This window comes from Symsagittifera roscoffensis, chromosome 6, assembly GCF_963678635.1.
Source record: "Symsagittifera roscoffensis chromosome 6, txSymRosc1.1, whole genome shotgun sequence".
In the NCBI taxonomy this organism is placed as follows: domain Eukaryota; kingdom Metazoa; phylum Xenacoelomorpha; order Acoela; family Convolutidae; genus Symsagittifera; species Symsagittifera roscoffensis.
The window spans coordinates 32,856,320-32,871,867 of record NC_087067.1 but is presented as its reverse complement, the minus strand read 5'-3'; the positions used below and the strand labels follow the sequence as shown (position 1 = coordinate 32,871,867).

General features: G+C 38.9%; 4 non-coding genes across 4 annotated transcripts; all 4 read right to left on the bottom strand.

Annotated features, from left to right (window-relative positions):
• Positions 1-623: 623 nt before the first annotated feature.
• LOC134849572 (U2 spliceosomal RNA) lies at positions 624-814 on the bottom strand. The gene has a single exon (XR_010163588.1). It is a non-coding gene; the product is annotated as a U2 spliceosomal RNA (small nuclear RNA).
• Positions 815-2,063: 1,249 nt separating this feature from the next.
• LOC134849348 (U2 spliceosomal RNA) lies at positions 2,064-2,254 on the bottom strand. Its single transcript, XR_010163371.1, has one exon. It is a non-coding gene; the product is annotated as a U2 spliceosomal RNA (small nuclear RNA).
• A 1,251-nt stretch (positions 2,255-3,505) lies between these two features.
• LOC134849575 (U2 spliceosomal RNA) lies at positions 3,506-3,696 on the bottom strand. Its single transcript, XR_010163591.1, has one exon. It is a non-coding gene; the product is annotated as a U2 spliceosomal RNA (small nuclear RNA).
• Positions 3,697-10,547: 6,851 nt separating this feature from the next.
• Positions 10,548-10,738, bottom strand: LOC134849676 (U2 spliceosomal RNA). Its single transcript, XR_010163689.1, has one exon. It is a non-coding gene; the product is annotated as a U2 spliceosomal RNA (small nuclear RNA).
• Between the last annotated feature and the right edge of the window lie 4,810 nt (positions 10,739-15,548).

Below are 15,548 nucleotides of genomic sequence, written 5' to 3'. Positions count from 1 at the left end.
AGCCAGGATACTGATAGATGCTTTTAGCCTAATTGTTGTGATAAACTTATTAAATAGGTAAGTTTTCAAATCTATGTGATAAGTTTCTTTGAATGCACTCTGCGACAGCAGAGAGCACCCCATTTTATGAAAAATGCAAGAAAAAAATTGCACTAACTTAAAAGTTAGCTTTTAGGTCGATTTTCTTCCAAAATGGCCGAATTTCAGCTCCCCCCAAAATTTCAACTGATGATTACTCCACGAACACTGAAGCTAAAGAAGTCGTTTTGAGCTCGTTGGAATTGTTCTGAGTCCAAAATTGTGATACGATATTGAAAAAATAAAATTTAGACAGAAAAGAACAAAAATTTTGAAATTTTCGTTTTTTGCACCACGCTCGATTAGGCTTAACTTTTTGGCATCACCGAGCTTTCAAGAACTCATAACTTTGAACTGGTTCGACGAAATTGGTTCATTTTCTCAGTCCCCCAAGATTTGACGATGGTCTTACGATAGAAATAGCAAAATTTGGAAGTCTTAAGTTTTTTGGGCAAGTTATGGCCGTTCGCGCAATTCACCAGTCTCAATTAGACTCTTCATACTGACATCTTCACTTTATTAAGGTAATTTCCAGGTTCAGAATTTTCAGGTGGACTGCTCCCGATGGTAGTGTAAGACCGGGACAATCCGTGAGTCAACTGAAGCAAGCTTCGGTGTTAACTCGGGAAGTAAAAATCAGTTTAATATTGGTTCCAGGCTATGCCCAGCATGCCAGATATTAGGCTGACAAGAACAGATACTACACATGATCTTAGCCAAAAGGCCGAGAAGCGATAACTAAACCTTTTCCTAATTTTGGTACATGCCTTGAACACAACAATGAAAAAACAGCTCGCATCATAAAAATTTATATTTATCCGACTGGGTTGAGAGCTGGGTTGCTCCCGGACCAACTTATGAAAGGTCAAGGGGGAAAGTTGAAAAGAGGTAGCCATAACGACACTTCGCCCTAACAAAACTCCCCTGCTGGCTGGTAAATCTATCGTAAGAGTACAGTAGACTACATTATAACCATCTGCGTTTGTGCCGTTACATACGACATGGGCTTAACGATGTGGACAAAGACAGAATCTGCGGTTCTGCCTTAGGCATTTGAGTAATTCCGCTTCCATTTTTATCCTGACTAGCATATAACTATGTACATTACTTTTGAAACACTCGCCCTCGCGCGAGAGTAGAAATATGCTCTTATACCATGTAAAATTTTGCACGCTCACGTTATAATTTATGCAATTGAAACAAAATTTGATAAATTGACAATTTTCAGAATTTTTTTGGCCCAATAAGTTTTATGGCCAAATCGGCTGGTCAAAACCTACGGAGCGTGTACAAGGTGTCTTAGATGACCATTTATGGCGTGATAGCCGCTCACTCAACGTTAGTGGCATATGGTCGAATACCAGCCAGGATACTGATAAATGCTTTTAGCCTAATTGTTGTGATAAACTTATTAAATAGGTAAGTTTTCAAATCTATTTGATAAGTTTCTTTGAATGCACTCTGCGACAGCAGAGAGCACCCCATTTTATGAAAAATGCAAGAAAAAAATTGCACAAACTTAAAAGTTAGCTTTTAGGTCGATTTTCTTCCAAAATGGCCGAATTTCAGCTCCCCCCAAAATTTCAACTGATGATTACTCCACGAACACTGAAGCTAAAGAAGTCGTTTTGGGCTCGTTGGAATTTTTCTGAGTCCAAAATTGTGATACGATATTGAAAAAATAAAATTTAGACAGAAAAGAACAAAAATTTTGAAATTTTCGTTTTTTGCACCACGCTCGATTAGGCTTAACTTTTTGGCATCACCGAGCTTTCAAGAACTCATAACTTTGAACTGGTTCGACGAAATTGGTTCATTTTCTCAGTCCCCCAAGATTTGACGATGGTCTTACGATAGAAATAGCAAAATTTGGAAGTCTTAAGTTTTTTGGGCAAGTTATGGCCGTTGGCGCAATTCACCAGTTTCAATTAGACTCTTAATACTGACATCTTCACTCTATTAAGGTAATTTGCAGGTTCAGACTTTTCAGGTGGACTGCTCCCGATGGTAGTGTAAGACCGGGACAATCCGTGAGTCAACTGAAGCAAGCTTCGGTGTTAACTCGGGAAGTAAAAATCAGTTTAATATTGGTGCCAGGCTATGCCCAGCATGCCAGATATTAAGCTGACAAGAACAGATACTACACATGATCTTAGCCAAAAGGCCGAGAAGCGATAGCTAAACCTTTTCCTAATTTTGGTACATGCCTTGAACACAACAATGAAAAAACAGCTCGCATCATAAAAATTTATATTTATCCGACTGGGTTGAGAGCTGGGTTGCTCCCGGACCAACTTATGAAAGGTCAAGGGGGAAAGTCGAAAAGAGGTAGCCATAATGACACTTCGCCCTAACAAAACTCCCCTGCTGGCTAGTAAATCTATCGTAAGAGTACAGTAGACTACGTTATAACCATCTGCGTTTGTGCCGTTACATACGACATGGGCTTAACGATGTGGACAAAGACAGAATCTGCGGTTCTGCCTTAGGCATTGGAGTAATTCCGCTTCCATTTATATCCTGACTAGCATATAACTATGTACATTACTTTTAAAACACTCGCCCTCGCGCGAGAGTAGAAATATGCTCTTATACCATGTAAAATTTTGCACGCTCACGTTATAATTTATGCAATTCAAACAAAATTTGAAAAATTGACAATTTTCAGAATTTTTTTGGCCCAATGAGTTTTATGGCCAAATCGGCTGGTCAAAACCTACGGAGCGTGTACACGGGGGTGTCTTAGATGACCATCTATGGCATGATAGCCGCTCACTCAACGTTAGTGGCATATGGTCGAATACCAGCCAGGATACTGATAGATGCTTTTAGCCTAATTGTTGTGATAAACTTATTAAATAGGTAAGTTTTCAAATCTATTTGATAAGGTTCTTTGAATGCACTCTGCGACAGCAGAGAGCATCCCATTTTATGAAAAATGCAAGAAAAAAATTGCACTAACTTAAAAGTTAGCTTTTAGGTCGATTTTCTTCCAAAATGGCCGAATTTCAGATCCCCCAAAATTTCAACTGATGATTACTCCACGAACACTGAAGCTAAAGAAGTCGTTTTGAGCTCGTTGGAATTGCTCTGAGTCCAAAATTGTGATACGATTTTGAAAAAATAAAATTTAGACAGAAAAGAACAAAAATTTTGAAATTTTCGTTTTTTGCACCACGCTCGATTAGGCTTAACTTTTTGGCATCACCGAGCTTTCAAGAACTCATAACTCTGAACTGGTTCGACGAAATTGGTTCATTTTCTCATTCCCCCAAGATTTGACGATGGTCTTACGATAGAAATAGCAAAATTTGGAAGTCTTAAGTTTTTTGGGCAAGTTATGGCCGTTCGCGCAATTCACCAGTCTCAATTAGACTCTTCATACTGACATCTTCACTCTATTAAGGTAATTTGCAGGTTCAGAATTTTCAAGTGGACTGCTCCCGATGGTAGTGTAAGACCGGGACAATCCGTGAGTCAACTGAAGCAAGCTTCGGTGTTAACTCGGGAAGTAAAAATCAGTTTAATATTGGTGCCAGGCTATGCCCAGCATGCCAGATAATAAGCTGACAAGAACAGATACTACACATGATCTTAGCCAAAAGGCCGAGAAGCGATAACTAAACCTTTTCCTAATTTTGGTACATGCCTTGAACACAACAATGAAAAAACAGCTCGCATCATAAAAATTTATATTTATCCGACTGGGTTGAGAGCTGGGTTGCTCCCGGACCAACTTATGAAAGGTCAAGAGGGAAAGTTGAAAAGAGGTAGCCATAACGACACTTCGCCCTAACAAAACTCCCCTGCTGGCTAGTAAATCTATCGTAAGAGTACAGTAGACTACATTATAACCATCTGCGTTTGTGCCGTTACATACGACATGGGCTTAACGATGTGGACAAAGACAGAATCTGCGGTTCTGCCTTAGGCATTTGAGTAATTCCGCTTCCATTTATATCCTGACTAGCATATAACTATGTACATTACTTTTAAAACACTCGCCCTCGCGCGAGAGTAGAAATATGCTCTTATACCACGTAAAATTTTGCACGCTCACGTTATAATTTATGCAATTCAAACAAAATTTGAAAAATTGACAATTTTCAGAATATTTTTGGCCCAATGAGTTTTATGGCCAAATCGGCTGGTCAAAACCTACGGAGCGTGTACAGGGTGTCTTAGATGACCATCTATGGCATGATAGCCGCTCACTCAACGTTAGTGGCATATGGTCGAATACCAGCCAGGATACTGATAGATGCTTTTAGCCTAATTGTTGTGATAATTTGGCTTGTGATTATATCAAAATTACCTTTTCTTTTGTTACCGAGATTAACCTGAAAATAAATTTGCATTGTTTTCCACGCATTACTTACTTTTGGACATGGCTGATAGCCAGTCGCCTTCTTTCTCTGAAGTTCTCGCTGAGGGCATTGCAAGACCTCATATTAAAGTCACTTCATTCTTAAAAATGACCATCATTCCTCCTTTTACAAAAGAACATTTCAAGTCTAATGCTAGTTTCGAAGCTGCCTCAAAAAAAACCATTGTTGACATCTTGTCCTCCTTTAAACCCCATCATCGAGATCAAATTACCATCTCCAAAGCTTTCTCTACTGTCAAAGAAAAAAGATTACATTCTTTAATCGTTATCGCGCCAACTGAGGCGGAGGACGAGCTGACCATCTTGAAGACAGAAGGACTGCAGCTCCTTGACAAAACTATCTTCCCAACGGGTGACCACTTCTGGAGATATGATCCAACCGGGTTTCCAAAGACGGCCATGCTACGCATGAACCAGGTCCCCGGGCTTTGTGACGATGAGGCAGTCCTCGAAGCCCTGCAGCTCCCCCCAACAGTTCATGTGGAGGGAGAAGTTACGCGTCAACGCGAGAAGTGTGGACAGGGGAGCTTCTTCAACGGTAAAGCTTCGGCCATTATCAGAATCCCCAATGAGGGCGCTGAAACTGACCTGAGACAGTGGTCGTTCAACGCTGTCAAAACTCGGCCATTCAAATGGCTCGATCTACCCTTCAACGCGCATGTCCCGTCAATTCATTCCTGCAGTCTATGCAAGGAAGAGAAAAAGCCTTATATTGGTCATGATGATTCCTGGTGTCGGATCAGGAGACAACAACCACCAGAGGTCAACCAGACGACATCTGATTTGGCCACAAGCAATTCTGCTGATGGGACTCCGGCCTCTGAGGGCCGAATGGATGAGGAGGACTGGCATGTGATGAAGGCGCGCAGTAGCCTCAGAAGGAGTGGGGCGTTCAGCCGCCAGAAATCACAGAGACGACACAGCAGCCCAGACGCGGAGAAGCAGACTCCATCAAAACTGCAAAAAAGAGAACAACAGGTATCGAGTCTAAAAACTTCTCATACATAAACTTTTTCATAATGTTGTGCTTTAAATTTCTAAAGAGCAGCGGTTTCACTGAGAAGCTGAAACCTCTAGGCATCCTTGTTCCAATAAGAAAGCCAGAACGTGGGAAAACGTCGCATAAACACTACATTTTAGGTCTAAAATTTAAAAAACTAGACGCTCTAACCTCTAAAAAAACAGTCTTTTTCGTTAATAGAAGTCTGAGCTTTAAACTCCAGACAGGCAGTTTGCATAGTTCAGTACTATTGTCTACATTTTCTACCCTTAATTGGAATTTTAACACATTTTTTGAAAGTCAAAATGCTTTGACCTTTAAAATTTTTGTATCATGCAAGATTTGCTGCAAGAGGTGTGTCAATCTCCTCAGCAAAGCCTTTTCAGACCTTGGTGGTCTAGTCAATTGTTTGACTGAACACCGGAGAGACGAGAAAGTTTTCTTGATGATGGGTAATGCAAGACATCACTTACTGGTACATTTAACCTTGACTTACATCGTAATAACGGCTAAGACGAAATTAGGAACTTTGCATGCAATTTGCATAGGAAAAACTTATAACTTAGTCAAGATGTGCCTGTTTTCAGAACGTCCTAGAGGTTATAAGGACCACATCAGTATGAATTGCATCTATATTGACCTCAGCAAGCCAAATTTTGAAAGAAAAGTACGACATGACTACGTTATAGCATTTCCAGAATCAAAACTTTATGTATTAAGCTTAAAAGAAAACGCCATCTTGATCAATTTTAAACTGTATAATTCATTCCAAACATGCAAACAGTGTAAGTTAGATATTTTGAACTTTTTCTCAACCGAAAACTCGAATTTTCAGAGATTTTACCAAATCCGAAAATTTTCGGCTTTGACAAAGTCAGAATCTGCTCAGTATATACTGCTCTATTTGCAGGCCATTAAGCTCAAAGCATAAGGCCCTAGCTAGAAAGCATAATAGGCAACGGGGAGATACGTTGATTTTGGTGGTGATAGTAAAACCCCATCAGGTCTTTACTCATAGAACCCCGAATAACATTATGAAACCGGCTATCTTTAACTATTCAAATTCGCATGCAAAATTTTTTCCAACACACTTATAATCTAGTCATGACGTGCTTTTATACATTAAACTGTAGAGGTCTAGGTAATCACCTCAAACTTCTAGGCATCCTGGTTGACCTGAATAAGCCAAAACATGGGGGGAAATTACATCATGACTACGTTATAGCGTTACAAGAAACAAAATTGTATGTATTAAGCTCAAAGCATAAGGCCATTTTGACCAGCTATAAATTGAATTATCTAATCCAGCCATGCAGCCAAAATAACTCAGGAGGTTTACTTTTTTTATTTCCCAATAAATGGAAAATTCAGAGTTTTTACCAAAGCCACATGGCTTTGGCTCTGAAAGAGTCAGAATCTGGCAGCATTTACTGCTCTATTTATATCAATCCCCTCAGCGAGGACTACTCAGTCCTTACTGGCCTAGCTAACAAATTAGCCGAGCAACGGAGAGATACATTGATTTTGGATGGGGGTGAGTTTAACTGCCGATCAAGTTCTGGATTATGCAATCTTGCATTACATCGTAGTGACCGGCGGGTCCAAAGATATCACATAATTTGCAACATTTTCGAATCAATTGGATGCTTTGACCTTTTCAAGGTCTGGAACAAAGTGTATCCCACCCATTTTGACCAAAAATCAAAATCCGAATCGCGTCTAGACTACATTTTTAGCAATAAAATTGACGAAATAACGACCTTGACTACATTATACACAAATTATAGCGACCATAATGCATTACATGCATGTTTTTCAAATTTTCAAGATTTTATGCATGTAAATGGCCAAAGTTACTGGAAATTGAATTATAACGTAGTTAGAGAGCACAATAAGCCTTCAGAACTGGTAGAAACACTCCAGGGGCTGTCTGATGAGTCTCTGAAACTGCCATTATCAGGGACATACGACAAATTTAAAGCCAGACTTCGTGACTGGTTGCGTTTTTTATGCATTAATGGCCATAGACAATTGAATAAAAATATCGCCCCCTACATACAAAGTAGTACGCCTGCAGATATACATTCCATCAATTCAGAGACAACCAGACAGCCCCAGTTGGCCTCTAGACAGGCCAACTGTCCTTACTCTTCTCTCCGAGATGAGATGGACTTGAGGACCAAATTTAAGTCCATTCGTGGATTTTATTTAGACCTCAACCATGGTGATTCGGGTGCGCTTAAATCACTGCTAAGTTACTTCAAAGTTAATAAAAGTATTAAGCAAATAAAGCTGAAAAGTGGTGAAATTTCCAATGACATCGATGAAATTTTGAACGAATTCTCGAGCTTTTACTCCAATATTTACTATAAAAAAACGGTTGCTGACTCCAACTACGCAACTAGGGAGGAGCTTTTGAATGTTTTTAAGCTGAGGAATTCAAAACGAATAAAGAAAATTACCAAAATGTTTAATAATTCGCCAATAGGTGAAGAGGAAGTGAAGCAAGCTATAAATAAATTAAATAAAAATAGCGCACCTGGATCTGATGGTCTTACTTCAGACTTGTATAAAAGCCACTCAAATTTTTTCGCTCCGTTGCTCGCTGAATTATTTAACTCGATGTGCTACAATAAAGCGGCACCTAGGTCGTTTCTCATTTCAATAATAAAACTCATCCCAAAAATTGAAAACAGTTTAAATGTGGACGAATTCCGACCAATAAGCCTCCTTAACACTGATCTCAAAATTCTTTCCCATGTTCTGGCATCTCGTTTAAGAGACCCTTTAAATAATCTAATACGCAAACATCAACTTGCTTATTTGCCAAAGCGCAGTATTCATACAGCCATAATTAGGGCTAGATTAGCTCAAGAAAAACTCGGAAAATCTAATTGTGTGGTAGCCATCGATTTCAGTAAGGCTTTTGACCGTATGGACCGTGATTACATTTTGAACGTTTTAACAGCCATAGGCTGTCCAGAAATCATAACTTCTTTGATATCCATCATATATACTGATACCAAAGCGATGATAGAAATAGGTGGCTACCTATCACGATCAATTAGAGTCGACAATGGGATTAAACAAGGATGCCCTCTTTCGGCGCTTTTGTTCATTTTAGGAATGGAACCTTTACTCCAAGCCATACGCTATAATAATTCTATCAAATCCAACCAAGCACTTAAAATTGTGGCCTACGCCGATGATTTTAGTGTTTTCATTAAACGCGCTTGTATCGGAAATTTACTTGATGAAATCAATAAGTTCAATTTGGTATCAAAACTTGCTATAAATGTAGATAAAACCAAAGTTCTGAGTTTAGGTTTCGTGCCTAAACAGTTGAAGAAAGTATCATCCCTTAAATTATTAGGCATACGCTTAAGCTTGAATGATTCATTGAAAATTAAAACCAAGATATTGGAAGATACGATTAATAATTCAGCTAAATTCAGCTTAAAATGTATGACTCTCCGGGCGCGAAGCCTGAATATTGAGACTTTTGTGACCTCAAGACTCGTATATGTGATGAGGCACTTGGAGTTGACAAAAACTTTCATTGATAGGTTAGAAATGAAATTAATTAACAGTGTATGGCTTGGAGGAAAACATTCAATCAACAAGCAGATCTTATACCTTCCATTCAATAATGGAGGCACAGGCTTCAAAAATTTAAATTTTTATATTGCGGCTGCAAAAATTTTCGACATGGTATCCCTACTTAATACCTTGGGTAGCAACAAAGAAGTGATCTACTTGAAAAAATCTAAGATTTTCAGATCCTTCAAAAATTTCTTAACTAAAAAAAACATTTTCATTCTCGAGTTTGCTCGAGATAGTTTTCAGCTAGTTCAAAATGGAAAAGTAATTAATCCTATGAAGATGAACATGTCTGGTCTTTATGCAGAGTTGATGCTTCCAAATTATAAAACGAAGGTTATAGCTAGAAAAATTGCGAATTTCTACCCGGATCTTAATCTATCAGACAAATCTTTGATTTTTCAATTCTTAACCAAAATATGGAAACATAAAAAGTTCACCCCTCTAGATCAAAACATTCTCTACTTATTTTTCTTAAACAGTTATCTGGATAAGCCCAGGAAATGGATTAAAAATTTGGTGGACCACCCCCTTTGTTACTCTTGTGAAAGAGAGTTCGAAACCATGCAACATTTGTTTTTCGCTTGTGAAAACTGCTCTACTTTTACAGAAAAACTTAATTTCAATTCAATAAAAGATCTGCTTGTTGAAGAAAATGTAATAGGCATGAAATACATTGTAGCTAAGCTGATATCATCATGGTGTCAAGATACATCTGAATATCTCAAAAAACTTGGTTCCATTCCATAAAATGATTATCTTCATGGTGTATTATATTACATTTGATGTCGTATTTCTTTTCTGCTAACTGTAACTAAATATGTGTAACTAATTGCTTTCCTTTTTTGTAATTTGTAATTACAATCGTTAATAAATTATTTGAAAGCCTAATTGTTGTGATAAACTTATTAAATAAGTAAGTTTTCAAATCTATTTGATAAGTTTCTTTGAATGCACTCTGCGACAGCAGAGAGCATCCCATTTTATGAAAAATGCAAGAAAAAAATTGCACTAACTTAAAAGTTAGCTTTTAGGTCGATTTTCTTCCAAAATGGCCGAATTTCAGCTCCCCCCAAAATTTCAACTGATGATTACTCCACGAACACTGAAGCTAAAGAAGTCGTTTTGAGCTCGTTGGAATTGTTCTGAGTCCAAAATTGTGATACGATATTGAAAAAATAAAATTTAGACAGAAAAGAACAAAAATTTTGAAATTTTCGTTTTTTGCACCACGCTCGATTAGGCTTAACTTTTTGGCATCACCGAGCTTTCAAGAACTCATAACTTTGAACTGGTTCGACGAAATTGATTCATTTTCTCAGTCCCCCAAGATTTGACGATGGTCTTACGATAGAAATAGCAAAATTTGGAAGTCTTAAGTTTTTTGGGCAAGTTATGGCCGTTCGCGCAATTCACCAGTCTCAATTAGACTCTTCATACTGACATCTTCACTCTATTAAGGTAATTTGCAGGTTCAGAATTTTCAGGTGGACTGCTCCCGATGGTAGTGTAAGACCGGGACAATCCGTGAGTCAACTGAAGCAAGCTTCGGTGTTAACTCGGGAAGTAAAAATCAGTTTAATATTGGTGCCAGGCTATGCCCAGCATGCCAGATATTAAGCTGAAAAGAACAGATACTACACATGATCTTAGCCAAAATGCCGAGAAGCGATAACTAAACCTTTTCCTAATTTTGGTACATGCCTTGAACACAACAATGAAAAAACAGCTCGCATCATAAAAATTTATGTTTATCCGACTGGGTTGAGAGCTGGGTCGCTCCCGGACCAACTTATGAAAGGTCAAGGGGGAAAGTTGAAAAGAGGTAGCCATAATGACACTTCGCCCTAACAAAACTCCCCTGCTGGCTAGTAAATCTATCGTAAGAGTACAGTAGACTACGTTATAACCATCTGCGTTTGGGCCGTTACATACGACATGGGCTTAACGATGTGGACAAAGACAGAATCTGCGGTTCTGCCTTAGGCATTTGAGTAATTCCGCTTCCATTCACATCCTGACTAGCATATAAATATGTACATTACTTTTAAAACACTCGCCCTCGCGCGAGAGTAGAAATATGCTCTTATACCATGTAAAATTTTGCACGCTCACGTTATAATTTATGCAATTCAAACAAAATTTGAAAAATTGACAATTTTCAGAATTTTTTTGGCCCAATAAATTTTATGGCCAAATCGGCTGGTCAAAACCTACGGAGCGTGTACAAGGTGTCTTAGATGACCATTTATGGCGTGATAGCCGCTCACTCAACGTTAGTGGCATATGGTCGAATACCAGCCAGGATACTGATAGATGCTTTTAGCCTAATTGTTGTGATAATTTGGCTCGTGATTATATCAAAATTACCTTCTCTTTTGTTACCGAGATTAAACTGAAGATAAATTTGCATTGTTTTCCACGCATTACTTTCTTTTGGACATGGCTGATAGCCAGTCGCCTTCTTTCTCTGAAGTTCTCGCTGAGGGCATTGCAAGACCTCATATTAAAGTCACTTCATTCTTAAAAATGACCATCATTCCTCCTTTTACAAAAAAACATTTCAAGTCTAATGCTAGTTTCGAAGCTGCCTCGAAAAAAACCATTGTTGACATCTTGTCCTCCTTTAAACCCCATCATCGAGATCAATTTACCATCTCCAAAGCTTTCTCTACTGTCAAAGAAAAAAGATTACATTCTTTAATCGTTATCGCGCCAACTGAGGCGGAGGACGAGCTGACCATCTTGAAGACAGAAGGACTGCAGCTCCTTGACAAAACTATCTTCCCAACGGGTGACCACTTCTGGAGATATGATCCAACCGGGTTTCCAAAGACGGCCATGCTACGCATGAACCAGGTCCCCGGGCTTTGTGACGATGAGGCAGTCCTCGAAGCCCTGCAGCTCCATCCAACAGTTCATGTGGAGGGAGAAGTTACGCGTCAACGCGAGAAGTGTGGACAGGGGAGCTTCTTCAACGGTAAAGCTTCGGCCATTATCAGAATCCCCAATGAGAGCGCTGAAACTGACCTGAGGCAGTGGTCGTTCAACGCTGTCAAAACTCGGCCATTCAAATGGCTCGATCTACCCTTCAACGCGCATGTCCCGTCAATTCATTCCTGCAGTCTATGCAAGGAAGAGAAAAAGCCTTATATTGGTCATGATGATTCCTGGTGTCGGATCAGGAGACAACAACCACCAGAGGTCAACCAGACGACATCTGATTTGGCCACAAGCAATTCTGCTGATGAAACTCCGGCCTCTGAGGGCCGAATGGATGAGGAGGACTGGCATGTGATGAAGGCGCGCAGTAGCCTCAGAAGGAGTGGGGCGTTCAGCCGCCAGAAATCACAGAGACGACACAGCAGCCCAGACGCGGAGAAGCAGACTCCATCAAAACTGCAAAAAAGAGAACAACAGGTATCGAGTCTAAAAACTTCTCATACATAAACTTTTTCATAATGTTGTGCTTTAAATTTCTAAAGAGCAGCGGTTTCACTGAGAAGCTGAAATCTCTAGGCATCCTTGTTCCAATAAGAAAGCCAGAACGTGGGAAAACGTCGCATAAACACTACATTTTAGGTCTAAAATTTAAAAAACTAGACGCTCTAACCTCTAAAAAAACAGTCTTTTTCGTTAATAGAAGTCTGAGCTTTAAACTCCAGACAGGCAGTTTGCATAGTTCAGTACTATTGTCTACATTTTCTACCCTTAATTGGAATTTTAACACATTTTTTGAAAGTCAAAATGCTTTGACCTTTAAAATTTTTGTATCATGCAACGTTTGCTGCAAGAGGTGTGTCAATCTCCTCACCAAAGCCTTTTCAGACCTTGGTGGTCTAGTCAATTGTTTGACTGAACACCGGAGAGACGAGAAAGTTTTCTTGGCGATGGGTAATGCAAGACATCACTTACTCGTGGACGAATTCCGACCAATAAGCCTCCTTAACACTGATCTCAAAATTCTTTCCCATGTTCTGGCATCTCGTTTAAGAGACCCTTTAAATAATCTAATACGCAAACATCAACTTGCTTATTTGCCAAAGCGCAGTATTCATACAGCCATAATTAGGGCTAGATTAGCTCAAGAAAAACTCGGAAAATCTAATTGTGTGGTAGCCATCGATTTCAGTAAGGCTTTTGACCGTATGGACCGTGATTACATTTTGAACGTTTTAACAGCCATAGGCTGTCCAGAAATCATAACTTCTTTGATATCCATCATATATACTGATACCAAAGCGATGATAGAAATAGGTGGCTACCTATCACGATCAATTAGAGTCGACAATGGGATTAAACAAGGATGCCCTCTTCTACCCTTAATTGGAATTTTAACACATTTTTTGAAAGTCAAAATGCTTTGACCTTTAAAATTTTTGTATCATGCAACGTTTGCTGCAAGAGGTGTGTCAATCTCCTCACCAAAGCCTTTTCAGACCTTGGTGGTCTAGTCAATTGTTTGACTGAACACCGGAGAGACGAGAAAGTTTTCTTGGCGATGGGTAATGCAAGACATCACTTACTGGTACATTTAACCTTGACTTACATCGTAATAACGGCTAAGACGAAATTAGGAACTTTGCATGCAATTTGCATAGGAAAAACTTATAACTTAGTCAAGACGTGCCTGTTTTCAGAATGTCCTAGAGGTTATAAGGACCACATCAGTATGAATTGCATCTATATTGACCTCAGCAAGCCAAATTTTGAAAGAAAAGTACGACATGACTACGTTATAGCATTTCCAGAATCAAAACTGTATGTATTAAGCTTAAAAGAAAACGCCATCTTGATCAATTTTAAACTGTATAATTCATTCCAAACATGCAAACAGTGTAAGTTAGAATTTTTGAACTTTTTCTCAACCGAAAACTCGAATTTTTAGAGATTTTACCAAATCCGAAAATTTTCGGCTTTGACAAAGTCAGAATCTGGCAGTATATACTGCTCTATTTGCATCAATCCCCACAGTAAGGACATTTCAGTCCTTACTGCCCTAGCTAGAAAGCATGATAGGCAACGGGGAGATACGTTGATTTTGGTGGTGGTGATAGTAAAACCCCATCAGGTCTTTACTCATAGAACCCCGAATAACATTATGATACCGGCTATCTTTAACTATTCATATTCGCATGCAAAATTTTTTCCAACAGACTTATAATCTAGTCATGACGTGCTTTTATACATTAAACTGTAGAGGTCTAGGTAATCACCTCAAACTTCTAGGCATCCTGGTTGACCTGAATAAGCCAAAACATGGGGGGAAATTACATCATGACTACGTTATAGCGTTACAAGAAACAAAATTGTATGTATTAAGCTCAAAGCATAAGGCCATTTTGACCAGCTATAAATTGAATTATCTAATCCAGCCATGCAGCCAAAATAACTCAGGAGGTTTACTTTTATTATTTCCCAATAAATGGAAAATTCAGAGTTTTTACCAAAGCCACATGGCTTTGGCTCTGAAAGAGTCAGAATCTGGCAGTATTTACTGCTCTATATATATATATATATCAATCCCCTCAGCAAGGACTACTCAGTCCTTACTGGCCTAGCTAACAAATTAGCCTACCAACGGAGAGATACATTGATTTTGGTTGGGGGTGATTTTAACTGCCGATCAAGTTCTGAATTATGCAATCTTGCATTACATCGTAGTGACCGGCGGGTCCAAAGATATCACACAATTTGCAACATTTTCGAATCAATTGGATGCTTTGACCAAAAATCAAAATCCGAATCGCGTCTAGACTACATTTTTAGCAATAAAATTGACGAAATAACGACCTTGACTACATTATACACAAATTATAGCGACCATAATGCATTACATGCATGTTTTTCAAATTTTCAAGATTTTATGCATGTAAATGGCCAAAGTTACTGGAAATTGAATTATAACGTAGTTAGAGAGCACAATAAGCCTTCAGAACTGGTAGAAACACTCCAGGGGCTGTCTGATGAGTCTCTGAAACTGCCATTATCAGGGACATACGACAAATTTAAAGCCAGACTTCGTGACTGGTTGCGTTTTTTATGCATTAATGGCCATAGACAATTGAATAAAAATATTGCCCCCTACATACAAAGTAGTAAGCCTGCAGATATACATTCCATCAATTCAGAGACAACCAGACAGCCCCAGTTGGCCTCTAGACAGGCCAACTGTCCTTTCTCTTCTCTCCGAGATGAGATGGACTTGAGGACCAAATTTAAGTCCATTCGTGGATTTTATTTAGACCTCAACCATGGTGATTCGGGTGCGCTTAAATCACTGCTAAGTTACTTCAAAGTTAATAAAAGTATTAAGCAAATAAAGCTGAAAAGTGGTGAAATTTCCAATGACATTGATGAAATTTTGAACGAATTCTCGAGCTTTTACTCCAATATTTACTATAAAAAAACGGTTGCTGACGCCAACTACGCACCTAGGGAGGAGCTTTTGAATGTTTTTAAGCTGCGGAATTCAAAACGAAT